At 44.9% G+C, this 23,681-nt stretch overlaps 1 protein-coding gene and 1 long non-coding RNA gene across 4 annotated transcripts in view; one reads left to right on the forward strand and one right to left on the reverse strand.

The window, feature by feature from the left end:
* The window catches only part of IGFBP5 (insulin like growth factor binding protein 5), a 42,145-nt gene that overhangs the window by 4,375 nt on the left and 14,089 nt on the right, over positions 1 to 23,681 (forward strand). The window lies entirely within an intron of this gene.
* On the reverse strand, positions 1,422 to 5,995 carry LOC308588773. 3 transcript variants are annotated; one of them, XR_014008887.1, is made up of 3 exons: positions 5,746 to 5,995; positions 3,993 to 4,166; positions 1,422 to 1,619 (listed from the first exon to the last, which is right to left on the reverse strand). It is a non-coding gene; the product is annotated as an uncharacterized lncRNA (long non-coding RNA). The 3 variants fall into 3 exon arrangements; XR_014008888.1 differs by having other exon boundaries at positions 3,975 to 4,166; XR_014008889.1 differs by lacking the exon at positions 5,746 to 5,995 and adding an exon at positions 5,181 to 5,413.

A 23,681-nucleotide genomic window follows, 5' to 3' on the forward strand; every position in this document is an offset into this window, starting at 1 on the left:
CAGGCCTGTATACAATAAATTAAGCACTGGTGGGGAGAGATGGTTGATTCTTCCCTGTTCTTAAATGTTCTTCTGCCCTTATTGCTTTTAAAGTAGGGTTTCCTCTCTCTCTCTCTCTCCCCTGTTTCCTCTTCTAGATGGGCTACAATTGTCTAATAGACATCCTTTTGGAAACAGGGGCTAATCACTATACCTCTGCTTGTCCTTGCCCACTGATAAAATTGCATGACTGGCAAGTCAGGTAGAGTGAAGCAGTGGTTAAGCCCACTGAAAGTGCCTGCTTATTCTAATTGGCACTGCATGCCACTGGATGCTGTTGTTAATACCCACACACCTGGTCCAGGGTAGTGCAGCATCCTGTGCCCAAGGCAACTTGACCACTTACATGCTGAGTGCCCACACTGAACCGCATGCTCAACTTCTGCCAGCCATTAAACAGCAACCCTACCTGAAGAACTATGATGCTTTTATTTAGCTATTTGTTTTTCGGCCAGTCATTTCCCAGCTACCTTTCTGATCATTTGGTTACATGCTTATGTTTATGCTTCCATCATCTGTAGGCATCCAGTCATAGCATAGTCATAGGGAGCTCCCATATGCCAGGTCAGGCCGTTGGTCTATCTAGCTCTGTATTGTCTATATATCTATACTGACTGGCTGTGACTCTCTAAGATTTCAGATGGAGGTCTCTCTCAGCCCTACTTGGAGATGTGAACCTTCCTGCATACAAAGCAGATGCTCTGAGCTGTGGCCCTTTCCCCCAAAGTAGGCAGGTAGGCGCTGGCAGACCGCAGAATGAGGTTGGTGGGGCAGAGTCCTTCCAGAAAATCATGCAGCAGAAAGATCATAGGGCCCAGTCTTCCTGGGACCAAACCAAATTGGAATGCTGGAAGGGGGTGTTCATATAATTGAATACTTACCCATGTTCTGTTTAGTTTCAAAGGCCTTTCCTGCATGCAGAACATTGGCAGATCAGGAAGAAGACTGAGTTATACACCTTCTTCCTGATATGCTAGCCTTTGTGGTTCTTCTTTTAAGGTGGGAGAGCATTCAATCATTTGATTCCGCCACCTGTGTTTTGAATGGTACACTAACCTGCTGGAAGTTCTTAAGAAGGGCATCCAGTCATCTCATTCCCTGCCAGCTTTTTGAAGTAGTATAATTCCCACCGAGCTTCCTTGTGTCATTCCAATGAACACAGTTGCTAACCTCAGACACCAGCCACACCCTCACAGCCCTACCTGAGTAATGAAGGCTTGCAGAGCAATATCCAGCTGCCACAGAAGCATCCCCTGGTGGCCACATGCAGAAACAACAGCGGCATTGTAGAAAATAATGACTAACAGAAAGATGGGTTGTGTGATAACAATTATATCGTTGGTGTGATTTCCTAAGGAACCAAGCAACAGGAACAAAATGGCCAAGGTATTTTCCATTTTTATTTCTCAATTAAAGTCAATGTTTTTGAGAACAGAATGCCAGCAGATACGCTTCTTGGTCACTGAGAAAATATGGTAGTTGCTTGGGGTGAACAGGCTACTGGATATTTGCATGCCTACTTCAGAAACCTACAGCCAACCAACATGAATTCATTTTCTCAAAGAGGCCAATGAAATCACCTACAAAGAGAAAATGAGGAGTGCTGTTTATAATTCATGCCAGTATCACACATATATTCCTAGGATCAGTATATCCTTCATATACAGATGAGTGGTCATATTCCTAGCAAATATTTGAATCATAGGATTGTAGAGTTGGAAGGGACCCCAGGGGACATCTAGTCCAACCCCCTGCAATGTAGGAATCTCCACTACAGCATCCTTGACAGATGGCCATCCAACCTCTGCTTAAAAGCTTCCTAGGAAGAAGAGTCCACAACCTCCCAAGGGAGACTTTGGCCCTGTGACTGACTTGCAGGGGAATTGATGCAACAGTGAAGAAATGAAATGGCAATCATATTTAATATGGCTGTTCCGGATTTATCCGTTTTTATTTTAGAAATGTGACCACTTTTTTCCACCACTTTTTTCCCTCACCACATCACACAGGCGTTTTTATTTTTCTGAGAGAAGGCAATTAGCAGCCCACTCTTTCCTAGGCATGTTTCTCCACCAGAAGACCCACTGCGGGCTCCTTTCGCACATTACATTTCCCTCACTTTTTTATTAATTGCTATTTAATGCAACACAAAAGTGGCACTCATTCACTTATAATTTTCCAGACAATTTGCACATTACATTTTTCATATGTGCATGCACATCAAAAGAGAAGGGACTGTGGCTCTGGGCCTGAGTACATCCTTGGCATGTAGAAGGTCACGTGGTCAGCTAATTCTCTCCCTGCTCCCTGCATCTTCACCCAAAGAAAGATGACAGGCAGCACAGTGTTGGAAAGGGGCCTGCCTGTATCCTTGGAGAGGTCACCCTAGCCTCAGAATAGACCACGCAGAGTTAGAGAGATCTGACTCAGTCTTTGCTCAAGACTCCACGCCACATCTTCTGACTTCATGTATTTGGTGGCTGCGATGTGTGAAGCATCCCGGAGATGAATAGGACTCATGATTTGAAAAGCAGGCAAGGGACTGCAGAGTTCAGGGGGGCCAATTAGTGTTTGCTACCCAGATCCCCAAACCCACTGGAAGGTGACACATTTCCTAGAACCCAAATGAAAGAGAAGTACTTCTTCACACAGTGCAAAGTAAAACTATGACATTTGCCCCCACAAGAGTAGTGATGGTCGCCAACTTGGATGGCTTTAGAAGAGGATTAGACAAATCTATGGGACTGGTTTCAACTACTTGATTCCATTAGTGGAAGCAGGATGCTGGACCAGGTGATCTTTTGGCCGGATCCAGCCCAGCATGCCCTCCAACATTTCTCTGATGAAAATAGGGACATCCTAAGGAAAAGCAGGACATTCCAGGATCAAATCAGAAACCAGGATGATTGTAAATCCAAACTGTCCCTGGAAAATAGGGACACTTGGAGGGTCTGGCAGGGATCGCCTAATGTTTTTATGTTGTTCTTCTAATGTTGCTCCAAAGTTCTCTGTTCTTCCCTTCCCTCATGCCCGTTTAAAAAAATCTGTGCTGAAGTAATGAGGAATGAGTTGATAAACTACTGATAGGCTTTCTTATGAAACCATGAGCCAATGACAGCTGTTACTAGGGAGGAGGAGAGAGTCTCAGAGGCTGGATTTTTTTTAAAAAAAAAAAGTTTTTGCTGTATCAGCTTTCACAAGACAGGAGAGAAGCGTCGACTTGAGCTTAAGTTTCCTGCGGCTAGTAGTAGATTTAATATTTTATCATTCCTTTGACATGCTTTCCCTTGCACTCCCCACTCAAATGAGTTTAACATGGGGCTGGGTATATAACAGACACACAACAGCTGCAGCAGGGTGTCTGGGATATAAAAGGGGGGCAGGTGCACAGCTAGGAATGGAGGAGGGAGGCCCTGGGTGAACTGGGGTTAGGGGGGTGAGGGTTGGGGCAAGGGTCATGGGAGCAGCCAGCTGTGTGCGCCTTTGACAATTGCCAGGATGCGCTGTCCATCCCAGGGTGTAACTGGCAACCCTTGGTGAACTGTTCTCTCCCTCTCTTCCTTTCCCTGCATGAAGCCAAGACAACATAAAAAAACCCCCTCCAGACGTTAAAGCCAAGGCTAGTAGCAACAGGTCTGTGGCTCGCTCAGAAACTGGAAAAACGCCATTCTTTTTTCTTGCTCCCCCCCCCCCCCGATCTACAGGGATAGGGGGAAAGGGTGGAGGGAGAGGAAGATTTTTAAAATGTCAGGCCCAAGCAAGAAAGCTGAGTTTCTGTGAACTTTGGGGGAAGACGGCAGAGTGCTTCAGAGGGAAAAGGCGGCATGTGGATTTTGAAGTGGGAATGGGTTTCAGGAAGAGAAGCAAGTCAAACTCCAGAGAAACTCAGATTTGCAAAAGGGTGTGTGTGAAAAAGAGGAGTACAGGAAACTTACTTTCTGAAGTCAGGTTACCTTTTCATCTATCCTGGCTTTATCTCTTCTGGCTGGCTTTGACTGGTGTTGAGCAGAGGACTTTTACATCACCTTCTGTCTGATCCTTTTTCTCTTGAGAAGCCAGGGTTTGGACCTGGGAACTTCCTGATTGTCTCTACCACTGTGCCATGGCCCCCTCCTGAGAGGAAGGATCTGTACAATGGAGGCAGAATTTTATCCACAAAGCTGAGCAGTCAAAATTAGCTGATTCATGTGTTGGATTTTACATACATAAAGCTGTATTCTAACACCACACCCCCACAGGAACATCGAGGGACATTGGAGGCAGGATAGGTGCACTGAATGAGCAGAGGTGACAGGCATGTCACCTTGCTCCCTTCCATATGATATGGGCCAGTATTATCTGACCTGGCCCCATACATGTATAGTGTTTACTGAATTGAAGCTGAGTATCATTTGTCCATGTGCTTTATGTTTGATGCTCCCCTCATCATTTGTATGAAGACGTGTCCCAATTGTCCACATATGATAACATGCTTAAAAGGCAGGGCCATCAAAAAAGGAGACCATAGGCTGGAAGGGACACCAAGCATCATCCAGACTGACCCCACCCCACCCCCCAAAACCCACAACAATATAGAATCATAGAATTGTAGAGTTGGAAGAGACCATGAGGAGGGTCATCTGGTCCAACCCCTCACATGTGGAACCCACGACCCTGAGATTAAGAGCCTCATGCTCTACCGACTGAGCTATCCTTTGGTCTGCATGTGATTTGATCCACTACAGCATTGCAGGATTTTGACACAATTTATGAAAGGCAGTCCTAGCAATTACCATTTACTCTGGCTTCAGTGCACTCCCACTGCTAACTTTTGTATCCATTTGCACTGGTTACCCACAATGCAGAGCTACCCTGTAGTAGGTCGTTTTTTTCTTTGAGAAATAAAGTAGACGCTCGGGTTGCGAAAGTGATCCATGCGGGAGGCACGTTCGCAACCCACAGCGTTCGCAACCTGCAGCGCCGCGTCTGCGCATGCACAGGTTGCGATTCAGCGCTTATGCGCAAAGTGCAATTTAGCGCTTCTGCACATGCATGACCGCCGAAACCCAGAAGTAACCTGTTCCAGTACTTCCGGGTTCTAGTGCGTCCGTAACCCAAAAAACCGCAATCCGAAGCATCTGTAACTCGAGGTGTGACTGTACCGCTATTTGGAGCATTTTGCCTTGAACCAGCATAAGCCACATTCACTTCAGAGTTAAGCGGAGGTGTGTTCATTTGAGACAGCCATTGCACATGTGCAGATGACAGTTTCATGAACAGGAGGTGCTGGGGTAGCAGGGGCAGGGAAACCAAGCAGGTAATGCACATCAGGTGAAGCTATCGTCTCTGCTGTGTACAACAGCATGCAAATGGAACTTAAAATGCAGCAGGGGAGGAATCATAGAATAGAATCATAGAGTTGGAATAGACCACAAGGGCCATCGAGTCCAACCCCCTGCCAAGCAGGAAACACCATCAGAGCACTCCTGACATATGGTTGTCAAGCCTCTGCTTAAAGACCTCCAAAGAAGGAGACTCCACCACACTTCTTGGCAGCAAATTCCACTGTCGAACAGCTCTTACTGTCAGGAAGTTCTTCCTAATGTTTAGGTGGAATCTTCTTTCTTGTAGTTCTTGTAAAACAACTCATTGTGTTTTAAACCCCCAAAGTGTACATAGCCTTGGAAAGCATTCCTTGACTGCAGCAATAGGTTGCTTAGTAAGTACATAGGGATGTCGGCATTCCTCTTGACCCTCTCTTTTGTTGCCTTCCGAAGAAGCAGAGCAGCAGAACATGAGCAGCTTTCTTTTCAAGCAGAGCCTGGGGATTTTGGCAGCATCCTCCTGGCCATGCTTAGCTTATCCAGAAGTAAGCCCTAATGAGGCCTGCTCTGTACATGTGGCAAAATGGGGTGGCAGAATACTGAAGGGACAGAATGGACGTTACCACTTCAGGCTATAAGGGAAGTATGTCACTTTAGAATGCTCTTGCATTCCATTCCGAGTAAAATTGTGACATAGCCAAGAAAAAGTTACAGTACTTTCTGGAATGCTCCTCACTCTGCTACTTTTCTACTTCCAGTTTTTCAAACCTGTGACACCAACCTTTCTGCAGTCTGGAGCGACACAGGGGTGGGGGACCTTTTTTCAGCAATGCATGACTGATGGACAGTGACTTGAACTGTGCTTTCCATAGGCATCACCTGCACAACCAAGTTCTCCATGGGGAACTCAGTCGCGTGGCCAACTCAGCCACACTTTCACCTGCCCTGTTGCATATGTTATCAGGTGTGGAGCAGGTGATCTTGGCCTCACAGGCCAAATTGGGACTTGTGGTGGGACACATCTGGCAATTCCCCACCCTTGTTGAGTGACGTCAGAATTCTGCCTCCTCCTTGCCACATGAGTAGCAGATCTGGATTCAACAAGACTTAGTTCCTAGTAAGAGGGTTTAGGATTACAGCCCAATCCTGTGCAGGTTCAGTTAAAATTAAATACCCACTGATTTCAATAGGGCATGCTACCAAGGATGTGTGCTAAGGCTGTAGCCTTAAACCAGGCTTCCTCAACCTTGACCCTCCAGATGTTTTGAGACTACAATTCCCATCATCCCTGACCACTGGTCCTGCTAGCTAGGGATCATGGGAGTTGTAGGCCAAAAACATCTGGAGGCCCGAGATTGAGGAAGCCTGTCTTAAACATGTTTCCTTCTCTTCAAGTAGAATCTGCTAAGGAATCACTAAAGAGAGATGCAAACTTCTACCCCCACTTTGTTTGCACTTCCTGTGTTTTTAATACCAGTATGACTTGGACATATTGGTCAATGATGAGGCTCATCTCCAAGCTCAACTTCCATCCTCCTCTGTTCCTTGGCTGTTGATGTTTTAAATAAGGACCATATAAAACTTAAAGAGGTTTATATATGTAGTGCATACATGCCCACAAAGAGGGTCCAACAGTTGTTACATAAGGATTCACAGCATTAATGTTTAGTGTTAACTGAAGACCACCAACACTGAGAAGTTGACCTATATAAGGAATCCTTCCCACTCAGATGGGTGTGTGCATGTATGCTCATCGGAATATCCTAGGAATTGCCTTTCCTTAATTTCATTGTACACAGGTTGTACATTGACAATAAAGGTATTATTATTAGCCCATCCTCTGCATGCAAAATCCACCTGCATAGTCTCTACTAAACTTAATCATTGTAATCCAAGCATCTCTGGCATTTCCACTGTTTGCAAGCCTTTGAATCATCCTAGGCTGTATTTTTCTGCATTATTATTGTTCTGGGTGGGGTTGATCTGATAGTTAGGAATGGCTGCTGGGGGTCCTGGCTTAGTGCAGAACCTAGAAGAATAGTTGGCCATCATCAGAGGTTTCCCAGTCCCATAGTTTCACGATTGCTGCTATCATTTCTGTGATTCCGTCATTCTGCCTGAACAAACTGAGATTCACAACTTCTCTTTGCAGAAGTTGTGATTAGCAAAACATTTTTTTTAAAAAAAGAAAGAAAGGGGAAAAAGCAAAAGGCTAGGTGAGGTTCCCTGAAACCCAGCAGTGAACCTGATCAGCTTTGCTATGGAAGAAGAGTTCACATCGAGAGTTTCAGTGACCAGGTTCCTTGCCAACTCTTGAAGCAGCTTCTGTAGCTCTCCCTTTAAAAACAGTCTTATCTACAGCAATGAGCAGCTGATAATGCTTGACTCCATGCTCTGAAAAGCCTCACTGCTGATTCCTACAGATCAAACCTCTGCCAGTACACTTACTTCTGTAAAACAAGAAAATCCTTAATAAAATATTTTTTAAAAAAGAAGAAGAAGAAGAGCAGGCCAGGCTGTTTGGTTTTCTGGATAGTTATTGAAGGTGGCATAAAGAGGCAGAGGTGTCATGTTCAGCCAGCAAAGGCAGACCTAGAAGATGTCTAATGCTCTTCCATTGCAAAAAATATAAAAAATGTGAGGGTCCCCACCTGCCTTAGGGGCCTTCTGGGTCAAATCTAGACCTCTTTGGCCTCATGGTTACCAACACTGGACAACAGATAAGCATACCAGAGCTGTTCTATATGGCCAATGGACTGAATAGCAGGCTCTTAGGGTGGGCAGGCTTGCTGCTCCCCACCCCCTCACCAATTTCCTTGCTGGCGGCAGCCTTCTTCCAAAATTAATTGCTGATCAAAGTGATATGGCCTTGAAGACGAAAGGAAGAAATTGAGTAATTTCTCATTTTTCCATTTCCTCTCCTAATCTGTCAGAATATCACCTTGTTCACTTGCCAGAGAGGGAGAGAGAGAAAGAAAGTCTGGCAATTACTCTGGTGCTCTGACAGATGATAAAAGGACCCCTACCCCCATGAGCTGTGTTCCCACGTATTGCCCTTCCACTACATCACTGGGGGCGGCAGGAGGTGGAACTCTGGGAATTTTGAGCCTGGCTTTTGATCTGCATGTGGTTCCTGCTTTTGAGAGGAGGGAGCCAAGTGTCAGCACCACTGACAGCACTACTCATCAGCTGTGTAATGAAGGTGGCTCTTTTTCTGACTCCTGAGCATAAGCAAATTGTACTGCAGTTGTACTGGTACTTCTTTGCACAGCGCACTGTGTTATGGAATGACAGCACAAATGACCATGGGAAGAAGGGAAATTAAGATTCCATTTCCTTTGCAGGGCACTATATGTATGGGGAAAGAAATAGCTTCCTTCTGCACAATATCCCTGGAAGGAAAGTGGAAATATGCATTTCACAAATTTATTTTATTGCATTACATTGCATTTCTATCCCACCTTTTCCTCCATGAAACTCAAGGTGGTTTTCCTTTCCCCATGGTATCCTCACTACAACCCTATGAGGTAGGTTAGGCTAAAAGAGAGTGTCTGGCCCATGGTCACTGACTCTCCCAATGTGGAGAGCAGGGGCAGATCAGCTCTTGGCTTTTAAAGCAACTCTGCCACCACCCCAAAAGAAAGAACATCACCAGCAACCTTGTCTCATATTTTTTTAATTTAGAAAGGGTAATGTTGATGTGGTAAATAAGTGGGAGCAGCTGGGGAGAAGCCAATTTTTAGAGCATGACTTGGATCGTCTGGGTGGGAAGTTAATCAGGAGTTATGGGTAAAATTCATGCAACTGAACTGAGTGGGGAGCAGATGAATTCAAAAAAATTATTTAGGGTAATTTGAAGAAGAAACTGATTGGCTTGCCTTCTGGGAAATGTAAATTTGAGTCGTTTTAAATTTGCACTTCTGCATCTAAATTAGCATATGTAAATTTGTGCGTTTCAACAGTGCCCCCTGTTGTAAAATATTTAAGTACACTAGGTTGCAAGGGAGTCATATTAATTGTTAGGATTAGAAGTGAATAAAAGCCAAGCAGCTCACACAGGCATTAGAAGAACAGAATGCAACAAAATGTTGCATTATGAAACGCCAGCCAACCTTGCCTGCTTTGAGGGTATTCCATTCTGTTTTTCCCCTTCCCCTCACCCTGTATGTTTGTATTTTTCCCCCAACAGCACTCAGGACTCCTCACTGTGTTGTTTTGGGGTCCCTCGCAATAATTTCCCCCCTAAAATTGTTTCCCTCCCTTTGCTCTTGCATAAACCTTGGGATTCCCCTAAGCCAAATGTGGGGAACCTTTGGCCCTCAGGATGCTTGGCCCATTGGCCATGCTTGCTGGCGCTGATGAGAGTTGCAGTTCATCAACAGGGTTCCTAGCTGCTGCCAGACCTAAGCCTTCCCTTTTGTGCCTAATGGTGTTGTTCTGGATACATACCAGATCAGCAATCAGAGAAGACATTCACTATTGGTATAGGTAGGATCTGCCCACCAAATACTGCAAAAGTTCACTCTCCAAGGCTCCCCAATTTGCATCTAGGTCCTCCAGTTTGTGTATGCAAGCTGTAGGTGTTTGCATGTGCAAATAAGTACCACCCTAGACTTTCCAAAGGATGCAGGTGTCGGTGGTTGGCTTGAGAATTTAACCCATTAGGAACTGGACTCGATTAGACAATCCCTCCCATCTACCCACTGTGTGTTTTATTTTGATTCTTTCTTTTCCTTCAGTTATACCTTGCAGCCTAGTGTGGTGTTCCCAAGGGGTCACCCATCCAAGCACTGACTTTAGCAAGATTCAGTACCATGTCCCTGCAAACCATCTCCCCACCCATAATAGCAGCTACAGGGGGGAAGGATTACACAGGATTAGACAGGATCACAACAGAGTGGAAGGAAAATTAACCCCCTTTCCCCCTTGTGCCATTTTGCTGATTAAAATCCCACCCCCCAAGCTGCTGTTTACACTAGGAGGGAGGGACTGCTTCCAGGGGTCACTTAGGCACCAATAAATTTTCCTCTGTAGGCTAAACACTAACTTTGGCATCAAGTGTGGGCAGGATTAGACTGCCCTTCTCCAGCACCAGTTAAGGGGCCCTAGAGCACAGTATGTGTGGGGTGTTTTAAAGGAGACTCTAAACATAGATCTCCCACATCATGTCTAGCTTGGTCCTGCATGAGTGTGGTCTTGGTCAGTCCCCCGGATGGGAAGCAATTGTGAGTGAGCTATAAGTACGATCAGTTAAAAATCCATCGAAAAACATGGAAATCCAATGGTGCCTGTTTCCCGGCTGCCGTGTGAACTGTTCCAGATGCAGAACCTTCATCTGTGAGTGGGAATAATGCTGGCAACATGGCCCTTACAATTTGTGAGGACTCTTTTTGTGAATTCTCCTCCTAGAGGAAGAAGGGAGGCTTCTGCAGAATGTGGCACCTGGTTGTGAACCCTGCCAGGGCAAATTATTCAACAGCACTTTGTGGCTTTGTCGGACCAGTCTATCCAGAGGTGGAGAGAAGGGTGGGGTTAGGGAAGAATTTGGAAAAGGGTGGGTGGGAAACAGGGTCCAGGAAAAACAATTTATTTGTTTGGCAAGCTTCTGAAGATGCTCTGAAGAATCCAGAGTTTCTGTTCCCTTACATTTTTCTAATTGCAAACACAAGCCAAAGGAGTTGATGTTGGGAGGTGCCGCAACTGCTTGTTTCTAATGAGTAATTTCTAGGCTGTGGACCAGTTACATACTTAAAGCAGATTTAGATGCTGTTTTCTCTTATTTATTTGTGCTCAAAAATACTACAATGTGAACACACACACACAAGTTCAATTCACCACTCTCAAGGGACATCACTTGAGCTACTCTTTACTTAAGTTTACACTACTGTAAGCCTCCTCCAGTTCCTGGCAATGGTCTCAGAGCAAAAGTAATATGAAGCACATAATTCTGGGACATGTGCAGACATCCAGTTGAACTGAGCATCTTGGTAACAGCAATTACCATCATTCCTGGCCATTGGCTGGGGCTGGTGGGAGTTGAAGTCCAATGTGTTGTGTGTGTGTGTGTGTGTGTGTGTGTGTGTGTGTGTGTGTGTGTGTAGGGCTCACCTACAGAACTGATTAATGCTGCTTGGCTGGAGGGCTCCCAAGGTTGAATGAGCTTAAAACAGAGTCAGAGTTCAATTTTTTTACCAAAGTTACCCAAGGGGAAACATCCATAATAGTGGTTTTTTTCTGTGTGTGCTCACTTGTCCTAACACACATACACCTCGGTAGGCAATTCTTACCATATACACCATAGAAAGGAGCTTTGCTGTTAGAGTGACCAGATGGCTCTGGCAAATCCAACCAATATTTTTAATTAATTGCCCCTGATCCATTGATAGGTTAATTGTGCTGATTAATCAAAGTAATGCTTTTAGACCTGGCAATTTCTGATTGATGGATGGCTTGGAAACCTGTCTGGCTCCCCCTCTGCCACCCCACCCACCTCCCTCCCCCTCCCCCAGCCAATCGAGGCAATTCTTCAGCTTTCAGTTGGGTAAAGGAGAAGGAAATAATGATTCTGCTATTCCTTTGAGACCAGGCCACGCTTTCTAAGGAGCTTACTGTTTCAAGTACCCACCTATCCATCACTCAACCCCCCCACCCCCCACCCCTTTCCAGTGTTATGCCTTTCAGGGATCTTGTTGAAATCCCCCCTTTCAGCCAAAACACAAGGACAGAAATACATTGTGTAAACAAACAGAGCAAATAACATTGTGAATGGGTTTCCCTAAGTCACCAGGTGTTTGTCCTCCAAGCAGCTGCCCTGGGGGACCAGTCCTGCTGAGCACTGAGAAGCAATGTTAAGAAGCAGGGGGGGGGCATTGAGGGAGCTCAGAAACCTTGTGTGATTGAGATGTTGTTATGTTGGATCCTGGGCTGCCTTGTTTGATTTGTTTTAGCTGTAGGGTTGTTGATGGAGACAGCCAGTCTGTGTTTGCCACTGAAGGTAGCAAAGCAACCCAGGTGGAGGTTATCAAGGGAGCTGCTAATGTGGGGGTGGGCACTGGTTTAAAAGAGCCTTTTCTGCTTGCAATGGGAGGTTTCTTATAAAAACAGCTGAAATCGATGTCACGTTTTACATCCTCCCCATTTTCAAATCCAACATATCTATTTCAGAAATAATGTTACAAGAGTACAAGCTTCAACTTTTGGTGCAACAGTGTAATCCCATATGCACACCATATATTTAAAGTGCTAGTATGTGACTTTAAACAGCAACGGCTTCCCCCAAATAATTCTGGAAGCTGTAGCCTGCTAAGAGTGCTGAGAGTTATTAGGAGACCCTGATTCCCTGCAAAGAGTTCCAATTTCCAATTCTCAGGGTGCTTTAACAATCAATCCCTCCTCACAGAGAACTCTGGAAATGTAACTCTGTGAGGAGAATAGGGGCCTCCTCTCAGCACCCTTAGCCAACCTGCAAACTAGAACTCTTTGGGAGAGAGAAACCATGACTGTCTATTGTGGTATCATAGTGCTTTGAATGCATGGTGTGAATATGGTCTAAGTCTAGGACAGCCTTCTCCAACCCACTGACCCAACCACAGATATTTTGGACAACAACTGCCATCAGCCCCAGCCAGCATGGGTACTTGTCAAGGAGGGTGGGAAGTGCAATTCAAAAAACATTTGGAAGGCACTTGGTTGGAGAAGAATGACTGAACAGTTTGTCTCAGAAGTGAGGCCTATAGAGTCCAATGCAGGGCTGGCCTACAAGGTGGGCTGAAGCAGCCACCTCAGGCAGCAGAACCACAACAGGCAGCACCCCACCCCACCCCATGCACTCCTTGTCCTCCACTAGTGGAGAAGCAGCAGTAGCAACAACTTCCGACAAGATCTTGCTGCAATCTCATGTGTTCCCTAAGATCTTACAACAGCTCCACAAGGTCTCACTAAACCTTCTGCCTTTGACATTTCTTCACAGGTGCTGTTGTTGGACTCCAACTCCCATCAGCCCCAGCATCACAGTCAATAGTCAAGAATGATGGGGGCTGGAGTCCCACAACATCTGGAGGGCCACAGGTTCCCCATCCCTGGTGTAGACAGTCCTGAGGTGAAGGGACCAATGGTCTAACTTGATATAGGGCAGCTGCCTATGTTTCTATGTTTCTGGGCAGTGGTGCAGATTGGACCCAAAAGGATGGAGCAAGCAAATGGCCTGTAGTGTCTGTGGCAAGGGAGAGAGGCTCAGTAAGGGTATCTTGCCTGCCATCACCAAATAAAAATATGGAGCCAGTATTGTTGAAATATAATCTGTAGCATGAGACACTGGAGGAAAAGCAATCAATATGCAAGTGAGCAATCCTGTTTCATGGGCTGAGTGCTTGCCCACCTATTTAGCAGATGGTTGGCATCGCTTGGTTTGTCACCATTGACTTAAGAGTGATAGACCCATAACATTCATAACACATGGTGCAACTTTATGGCTGTAAGATTCTGCTGTATCATCTACTGCTGGCAATTAAAATACTACATTGTACAGCAAGCCAAGAGCAAACTTTGCAGAGGGATGGGAGTTGTGGTGAGGTCAAAAGGGAATCGCAGTTGTTGGCACCCTTCACTTGCCAGAGAGTATGTGTTGTTTGCTGAGTGTTTTGTCAGCTAAATTGTACTTCACATTTTTTACTTCATTTTGGAATGTGGTGTGTGTGTGGAGTGAGAGCTCTGTATTATTGCTTCAGGCATGGAAAAATGTACTTTTTCTGGTGCTGTGAGGAGCGTGTGTGTGTGTGTGTGTGTGTGTGTGTGTGTGTGTGTAATCTCCCCAAGCTTTCTACAAAGTATTCAAGGCATCTAACAAGGACAAAATTAAAATAACATGATATATGTACATATATATATATATATATATATATATATATATGCATTCCTGTACCCGTGAAAATCTACGAAATCATATATATATATATATATATATATATATGTATGTATGTATGTATATTATGTATATAAAGTACAGCAATAATGCAAATCCATAATGTGGTAGAATTAATCAAATCAAAACAAACAAAACAAAATCCTGAAGAAGCAGTGGTGGAAATAAGCTACATTTCTGCTTGTCACACAGCTGTCAGGAGTCACCGGGGCTCTGCCAAATGAGAGAGAGAGAGAAGTTGGCAACCCTACACTTCACATACTGCATTCTTCACAACACGCCAAAGTGACTCAGCATAAACCAAGCAGATTCTTCAGAGCCTAAGTGGTCCCGTTAGAATGTCAGGAACGCTTTTGGTACTCAATATAGCACAGCACAGGCGGTGAAGTGCATTGTGGGATTTGTTTGGCTGGCTTTGAATTATTATAAAGTGGGTCACCGCTTCCCCAAGCTCACATCCCAGCAGAATCTGTGTCTTTAACAGTTGTATTACGGTCAAAGTTCAACAGGTATATCTTTTTCCCATGTAGGGGAACTACACTTGTTGAATTTCTGCTTTTCAGACAGCTGTTAAAGGCACAAGACTTCTGACTAGAAAATGGGGAGGGGTGAGGTGAACCTGAGTTGTGTCAGTTACTTGATTGGTGCCATAATGTCTTCAAACTTCGGTATGCAATGGGTCTATCACATTGTCCGGTAGTGGCCACTAAATCCTCACAAAACACAGTATGAGGAAGTGGGTCTCATAGGTTTTTATAAAGTCAAGATGAGAAGATCAAATTCATGAGGTAAACCAGGAGAAATAGGCTAACTTGGTGCTCAAATTATAGATGGCTAGTGGGGCTGGCTATGCCCTTTTGGGGTCTTTTTATAATGGCTCCTACAGCTGCTGTTTTCAAGGATCGCAGAAGTAGCATGGTTTGGCTAAAATGGGGAGGGGTGTCAGAGGGTGGGGCTTGTAGATAAACCTACAAGCTTGTAGATAACCTATAAAGAGTTAATAGGTTAAGTCTTTATATAGCTTTACATTATGGAAAAGTGAGGAACCTCTGGCCCTCCAGATGTGGATGGATTAAAACTTCCATCATCTGGTGCTGATGAGCACTGAGAGTCCAGCAATATCTGGCCATTGCAGATAACTGCATTACAGTGCTACCTAGATTTAAAAGCGCTATCTATTCTGGAAGTGGGAGCAAAGTTTGAGAGTTCCAAATGAACTTTGCTTGGATTCTCTCCAATCCTATCCTGTGTACAGTTGTTATTACAAGACAGTTTATTATCTTTCAGTGTACATGGAAGCAATGCTTTCCTTGATTGAGATTTGCGGTTCTTGACTTACTTACTTTTTAAAAATCTTCTACGCAAGTATGATTTTGCATTGCTTTACATTTTTAAGGATTTTTTTTAATGGGTTGGAGTTTAAGAAGAGATGACTAGATCTGTGGTAAGATAAGCAGCCTACAGGGAAAACAGAATCTTAATCAGTTGGAGGGCTGGCATTCATCAGCGAGGCATCAATCAAAGGATGCTTTTAGGTGTGGGATATTCTGCCCTTGGGTAGTAGGATGACCCAACAGTGTCTCTTCCAGCTCTCTGATTCTAGGAACATTTTGCTTCACAGACATTGTCAAGTGTAGCGTGTGTCTTCCCTCCTTTAGATTCTTCTTTCAGACATTGCTATGCTGAATTTCCACTTGTGTGCATAGCAAATCCTCATGGCAGTGCCTCCTTTTGTAAAGTTTCAGCTCCTTCTCCTCCCCCTCCTATTGCATAAATCCTTCTTAATTCCACTTTGCAGGTCAAGAGGTATTTGCATGACTGGCCTTTTTCGGTCTGATAACCTGGGGATCAATATCTGCTGTTACATAGGGTCTCTGTGGTATGAGGACTGCAGGGGACAGGTCCTGTAAAATCAGCATATTGGAGTGAACACATGCCCAGAAGGGATTTTGTCTTCAGTCTTTTGTGCTTCTCCTTCAATCAGGAGACACAGCACTTTCTTAAGATCACATCTCTTGTCTCCCGTGTGCACCTAGAAGGTATAAGCAGAGAGGGGGTGCAGTTTGCTACACAGACACTTGACCTCTAGGAACTGAACTGTGATGAATTCCCATACCCTTTTCCCCTTAGCTGGACACCAAACAGCTGTCCCCCGATAACAGCTTTCACTCACCACTCGCATGGCTGGGAGCCCAAACCAGAGCCTTAGAAGCAAAAGATCCCTATCCAATTACCACCCCTTGGAGCTGATTCTAAACATGCATGTCTTCTCCTCCTCCCCTCACCCAGCCATTTTTAGCTAGCAGAGAGACACTTCTGGTGGGGATCCCATTCCATGGAATACATGCTTCCAAGTCTAGAGAGTTGTTGATAATCTATACTGAAAATCCTAACAGGGAAAGTGGGGTTGCTGTTCCTTTTTCTTTCTGGGGAGCATGCATAGGACATTATTGCAGTACCATGGAAGCACTGAGGCAGCATGGAGATCACAGGGGAGGATCGTAGTGATGTAATCTCGTCAAGCTGGCCTGGCAGTTCCCAGGAGGAGGAGGGATGCTAAATTCAAGAACAAGAGAGCAAGATAATGACAGGTAGCTGAGCTGTGGAATGCAAGAATGCAATCCTAACACGTCCTTCCCCAACCTGGTACCCTCCCAACATTGTTGGACTACAACTCCCAGCATTCCTGCACATCAGGCCAAGCTGGCTGAGGCTGATGGGAGTTGGGAGTCCAAAAAACATCTGGAGGGCTCCAGGTGCAGTCTTAAGCAATTATTAAATGTCAACACTGAGTCTCCAATAGGACTGCCAACCAACAGTGGGTGGGGAGGAGAAAGCTACCTGGCTAGATTTATTTCCAGACCAGTGAAAGTTAGTTGCAAGGCCAACCTCCCCTGCCTCCTCCTTCAGTCCTTCCCCCTTAGAAGAAGGGGGACACATGTGAACAGACAACTTTTGTGTTATGTTCCACCACCCGCAGGTTGGCTCTGCCACTAGATTTGCTCAGGGTTCCACCCCCAGGTCTCACCCAGTAGCAGAATTTTTGATTTTAAGAGTTGGCAATCCTAATCTCTGGAGCTTGCCAAGAACACATTAAGCAGTCAGCGAAGGCAGTTGCAACCTTACAATGGCCACACCAGATCTATGGGGGTGTTATTAAACTAATCTAGACCAACCAGCATTTTGAATGGACTGAACAAGACATGGGACATCATGTATATGAACAAGTTGACTTCAGATAATTTGAAGAGAGTATAGGCCTGAGGAAATCCTTTTGTTAGTAACTGGAACACTGGCTTTGCAGAACCTATCAATTAATGATGGACGTTTTTATCTAATGACTGGAGTCCATTGATGAATGACTATCTTTCTTTATTTCAATATTACAACAGTAAAGGATTCTTAAAATTAAAGATGAAAACAATCGAACAGTACATTAGATTGGTACATGTTGCTCCTGCTGGGTGGGGCCCAGATCCTGAGAGATACCCAGGAGCAAGTTAAGGCTGAAATTCAAAACCCATTTACTAGGAAGCAAGCCTCCTTGGACACAGTGTGACTTACTTATGGGAAAACATGCATAGGATGGCACTGCAAGCAGTGCTTCTCTGCAAAAGACCAATTGCCTACCGATTGCTATGCTAAAAGTGTTCCTTCGAGCAGAATCAAAGACATCCCAATTGCACATCTTGTAACACTTTGACTGTTGGGCTGACAAATGAAATAGTCTGGTGGAAGGTCCCGTCCCCCCCATATTCTCTATTTTTTCTGACTTCACCTCTCACTTCTATTTCTAAAACTCCTCTGAGCACCTGTGAGTAATCTCACTTTGTGCCTACAACCTGCCAATATTTCAAGCTCATTAAGAATATTCATTGGTTTTCCTCTTAACCTCCTCTAAGTGAATCAATGTCTTTTATATTATAAACAATAGGTTCATTGATAGTGGGAATTAAAGCGCCCCTTGAGCTGGGGGTGGGGAAGGGGTAGAAAATTGAAGCCTACAATAGCAGTCTTTCCCCCTGCTAAGGGGTTATAGTGAGTTGCACAGTAGAAAATTAAGTGTGAATGTTGTTCCAGGCTCCTTTGACATAATTTCATTTAAAACGCAGCATTTTTTCTACTAGGTGCAACATGAACTAAACATCCTAGTTGTTATAAGTATTACAGTTGGGCTCCAATAATTTATCCCAAGCCTTACAAGTTCAAGCTTGCAGATGGAAATTTTTGATCCCCCTTTTATATCATTTTATGGTTAGTTTTTTTATCATGCATGACCAAGAATTGCTTTGACCTTTCCCGCAGCTCTGTCAAAACTGCCACAAACAAGAGGATTGTTCTCTTCTCATTGAATTTCATGGTGTGTGTTTTTAAAATGATATTGTTCCTAGTGCATTGCTTGTTTGTGCTTCCTTGCGGTATGTTGTGTGATTCCTCCCAGTTCAGTGTTACTTGCCTCTGCAAGTGTTGTTCATTGGCCTAAGTAATGGAAACAAGACCTTTGGTTTAGCCACTGGTCCATTCAACAGTTTGTTCAGTGCAACAGCTTGTTCAACCTTCTTGAACACAGAGATATCAGAACGAAATTTAGTGTAAGTGTTGAGGACACACTTCTTTGTTTCAGGCTCTGGTACCAGCTCAACTTCCAAACCTGTTTTTCAAAACCATGAAGGTAAATAGAAAATACACTGTAATGTGATCGCTGCTTTCAAGACTGAGATAACCAGAATGAAAGTCAGTATACATGTTCAGGACACCATTTTACACACCAAGTTCATACCAAGTTCCACCAATCCCTGCTTCACAAGCTCTTAACAAGCGTTGACAACCAACATGTGAAAATATGACTAGCACCCAAAGCATTTTCCAACCCTTTGGGTATGAGCTGCTGCCCTCACTTAGAAGCCAAAAAGTCCCTGGGACTTGACCATAACTCATTCTTTGGCCTCGTGAGCTATGGCTTGGCAGTGAATTCAGCCTTGGCTTGGCAAGCTGGAAACTGACACTGATGCTCTTTTGGAAATTCAGAGGCATTGACATCACCAGCTGACATCATCAGGGTGTGGGTCCCAAGCATGATCCTAAGATGTGATGGTTCTTCATGTTCTAACTGATCCATATTCAGCCTCCCGCTGTCTCTACATGGGCTTTCTCTTCTTGCCTCCAACTCAATGGCAACCGGAATCCTTGCTTCACCCCTTACTGCCTTAAGGGCTTCGTCTCACTTTTCAGACTGTCTAGAGAATAAGGCCTTTTGTTTGAAGGTATTATTATCCAGCTGTAAAGGCTCCCTTTCTTGGAGTCCAAAGGGACTGCAAATTTCAACCACTTATACTGCTTCCCAGTTAATTCAAGGACGAAAGTAAAGGTGGGTTTTTAAAATATATATTAAAAAACAAAAACGATGACGCACCTTCTCAGGCAAAATATTGCATGTAATTTAAATGAATTAACTTGGCATATTTGGTAACAAGGTGAAGGTCCTTACATCACATAGTCACAGTTCTTGCTTGAGCTGGGTAGAGCTTCTAGCTCCATCTCATCCAAGGAAGAAAGATTGCTTTCACCTTAATATTGTCAATTTCAGCATGTTATTCTGCATGGCCCTGTGGGTAACTGTAATAGTCTTTGTGAGTATGGAGAAATATCATCCCTAGCAGGACATTTAAGCAGTTTGCTCAGAAATTAGCCCATCAATCACAACTCTCCAGGGAGGCAATCTGAGCTCAAGGGATATCTATGAGCAGGTGATTCTGATGACCCATTTAGGCATAAAGTTTTCTTATGTATCTGCATAGGACGTGGAGTAATAACCCACAGATCAGAAACTCATGAGGAATATCGTAGTCTACGTTGTGGCACAATTATGTAAACTTAGTCTCTGGACTTAATTGCCTTATGGGGAGCCCTCTTTGATTGATAATGGCCTGGTTCATGCATCACAGCTTAGCACAAATGTATGCCCTCTGAGAAAGGTGATCATGGCTGCCTTGCTTCTCCCAAGTCATTCTGCTGATGGACTGTGGTTTGGCTTGGCTTGGCTTGGCTTGGTGTAAAGCAGGGGTGGCCAACTCCCAAGAGACTGCAATCTACTTACAGAATTAAAAACTGGCAGTGATCTACCCCTGTTTTTTGGGGGTTCAGGTCAAAGTTGTTGAGCTTTTTTAGGAAGGAGGAGGAAAGCCCTGTTTTTAAGGGTTTCGGGGAAGAAAGAGGAACAGCCACTCACCAACAGATCACTGGGGAAACAAATAGCCTCAATGAGTAAACTCCGCCTTCTGTCCTTCTGTTCTACAGAGCGTGCAACAATGGAAGGTGGTGCGAGGGGGACAGATTCTATTTTACCCAGCGATCGACCACGATCTACCAAAACCTCCCAGGGAGTTACCAGTAGATCGCGATCAGCCTGTTGGACATCCCTGGTGTAAAGCAACTTGATTTAGTGGGTGGGTGATAGACAGAAATGCAACCTATTTGTCGCCTTGTTTATTCCTTCTTGAGTAACCACTCACTGTCATGTTGAGTGTGTCTCCTCAGACTTTACTTCTTCCTTCTTGTTGTTGCATTAGTATTACGTTCCTTTTTGTTAACCTCATGACTCCATGAAAGCCACATATTAACTTCTCAGAATGGCTTTGTTTGCCAGGGATCATAAACCTTAAGTGGTCTTACCAAACTATTTATTCCTGCAGTCAACTGCAATATATATACCAAATTCAATAGGTTTAGCATCTTGTCCACACCCAGGGAGCGTTTTTTGCCCCAGATGCCAAAGAACTTGATCAGACTTGAGTCACGTATGAGCCTTGTCCAGGCGGGGAGAGGCACCATTTCTGTCCCACCTCAGAGGCATCCCCTCTTCTTTTGCCTGCAGCGCTGAATAATAAAACCCATGTTGCCTTTTTATGCACCCCTCAAAGCCATTGCAGATTTCCTAGGGACTCTTCTTCCATCCAGGCTGGAAAGGCAAGAGGTTGGTGGTACATGGAGATTAACATCAAAGTACCAAAGGAGAGGGGGACCTCATAGATTGTTTAGAAAACACTAATGTGTGGTTGACGTAGGTGGTGGATCCTGATTGCATCAAGTGAGCGTCGCGCAAAAGCCCAGCTGGAGGGGCAGCTCAGGTTCAGGCAGTTTGAGTGAGCCTCGAGAACCAGCCGGGGAATCAGGTATCAGCGCAATGCGGTATCGGTGACACAGTCCAGGCCGAGTGTGTGTGCTCCACCGGATGCAACCCGCTCCTCTGCATTCTAGCCAAGGGACATACGATCCCTGCATAATCCTACCAAGCTTCTGTGCAGGGAGAGGAAAGGAGAAGAGACCTCTGCCCTTCAGAATTCCAGCTCTCCGTTCCCTCAACTCCAGGCAGCCTTTAATATCTGAGTTTCTCCTCACCACCATCACCGCTACCATTTTCCTCCTCCCCCACCACCACCCCATTTCCACTATAACTGATAGATGTCTCATAGATTTTCCTACAGACAGAGACCACCAAGGGTTGCTAAGCCGGCTAAATTTCAACCAGTCGAACCAGTTTGCAGCTAAGCCTGCCACCTGGCTGAGGTTTCTTCTTGCTTTGAAAAGCTGACGCCTGCTCAGCGTATGCACAGAGATCCATGGAAAACTGCAGGATGTCCTTTGCTTGTGATTTTCCCCCTCCACTGGCAAGCTGTGTGAGGCAGGGATCCAAAAGAAAGGTTGAAACTGAATTTTGGCATCACCAATGCATGTGCAGATGCACACACATATACTCCTAGCAATAGCAACTAAAGTTGCCATTGAATCCAAATCTAATGCTTCGGCATAAGGTGACTATGTGCTACTTTCAAGATCTTGCCTTTCAATACCAGTTGCTGGGGGGTGCAAGTGGGAGGTGGCCATTGTGCTCACATCCTCCTTGTGGGCATTCCATGTGTGTCTAGTTGGCTACTGTGAATACGAGGTGCTGGAGACAGATAGGCCTTTGGTCTGATCTAGCAGGGCTTTTCTTACAACTGGGAAAAAAACAGCTTGATCAGGTTGGAAACCTCTATTCTTGCAAATCTCTATGCTTCCCCATATTTCTCTTTCTGAAATGCATTTTCTAAAAAAGTATCTACAACCTTTCCCTGTCTTTAGGGTGCTGAAATGCAGAAGAGAACAGAACTCCTGCATCTTTAATAGAATTTCCTGCAATTCTCTTTTCTGCACAACTAGTAAAGGTGCAGGAGCTTTGCCTTCTTTTTGCATCTGGCCACCCCTAGCACCACTGCATGGGGAGATTTAAAATGAACAGGCTGTTGTGTGCTAATTGCATTTACTATGTGAAAAACCATGAGTTTGCATCTCTTCCATATCCAGCCTGGATGAGGCAATTGTAATATTGCAGGGTCTAGATAAAGGACTGGGTCTACCCATGCAGCAGAATGACGTGAAGGGGCATCGGAATGGTAGAATGGAATGGAATTCCGCTGAAGGATCACGTCTGAGTCATCAACACTCAGCACCACAGCAAGTTAGAACTGCTGTCCTTGATGTAATAATTTTCTACTTGTGGGGAGTTTTTACATGGCAGGTGATATATTTGCCACCTGCAATGAGCAGTATACACTACATTCTTCTGCCTCAGCTTTCTACCATTTCATTCTGAATTTTAAGACCAGCCCAAAGCCACTGTGGGTTTTCCCAGTGGTGGCTTTCTTGGTAGCTGCTGTGGGTATGACTTCTCCTGCAGAGCTAGCTAAAATGGTGCTGCCTAGATATTGGTGGGCTCCACTTCCACCAGCCCCATCCAACATGGCGAGTAACCAGGGTTGGAGGGAGCTGCAGTCTAACTACATCTCAGGCACCATATTGGCTACACCTGGTTGTACTGTAGCTACACTCACAAGGCAACCACTGGGCTAAATAATTTCCTCCTTGCACAGCCAGAGATCAAGTTTTTGGATGTGGGGAAAGAAGCATCTGCCTAGCCATTGTTGCAATGAGATGCTGGAGTAGGTGGATCTTTGATCTGCACCAGCAGGGCCAGTCTTGTGTTCTTATGTTTATGGTCACCTGGCTGCATGCTGGACTCTATGACTTGCCACCTGAGCATGGGGAAAGTGAAGGAAGATCTAAGACACACGAGGGGTGAATGAGAGATAGTGTGCTATATAGTTCAGGGCGTTAGTAACCTTCTCCCCACCACACTAGCACCCCCTTTCTGATCTTCTCCCCACCCACTGACCGCCCCTGTGGCTGCTCATATCTCCCCTCTGATTACCAAAAGGAGTTAGAACCTGGCCAGCACTTTCCTGCCCTGGCTTGCTGACAAATTCCAGGTTTAAAGAAATGTTTACACTTTCTGTAATTTATAAGTTAACTGTGTGCCCAGATTCTATTTCCCGGTCTGATACGTGCGCTGCTGGTGCCCTCTTCGGGGCAATGGATAATAT

Source organism: Podarcis bocagei (assembly GCF_964188305.1).
Source record: "Podarcis bocagei genome assembly, chromosome: 1".
Classification (NCBI taxonomy): Eukaryota; Metazoa; Chordata; class Lepidosauria; order Squamata; family Lacertidae; genus Podarcis; species Podarcis bocagei.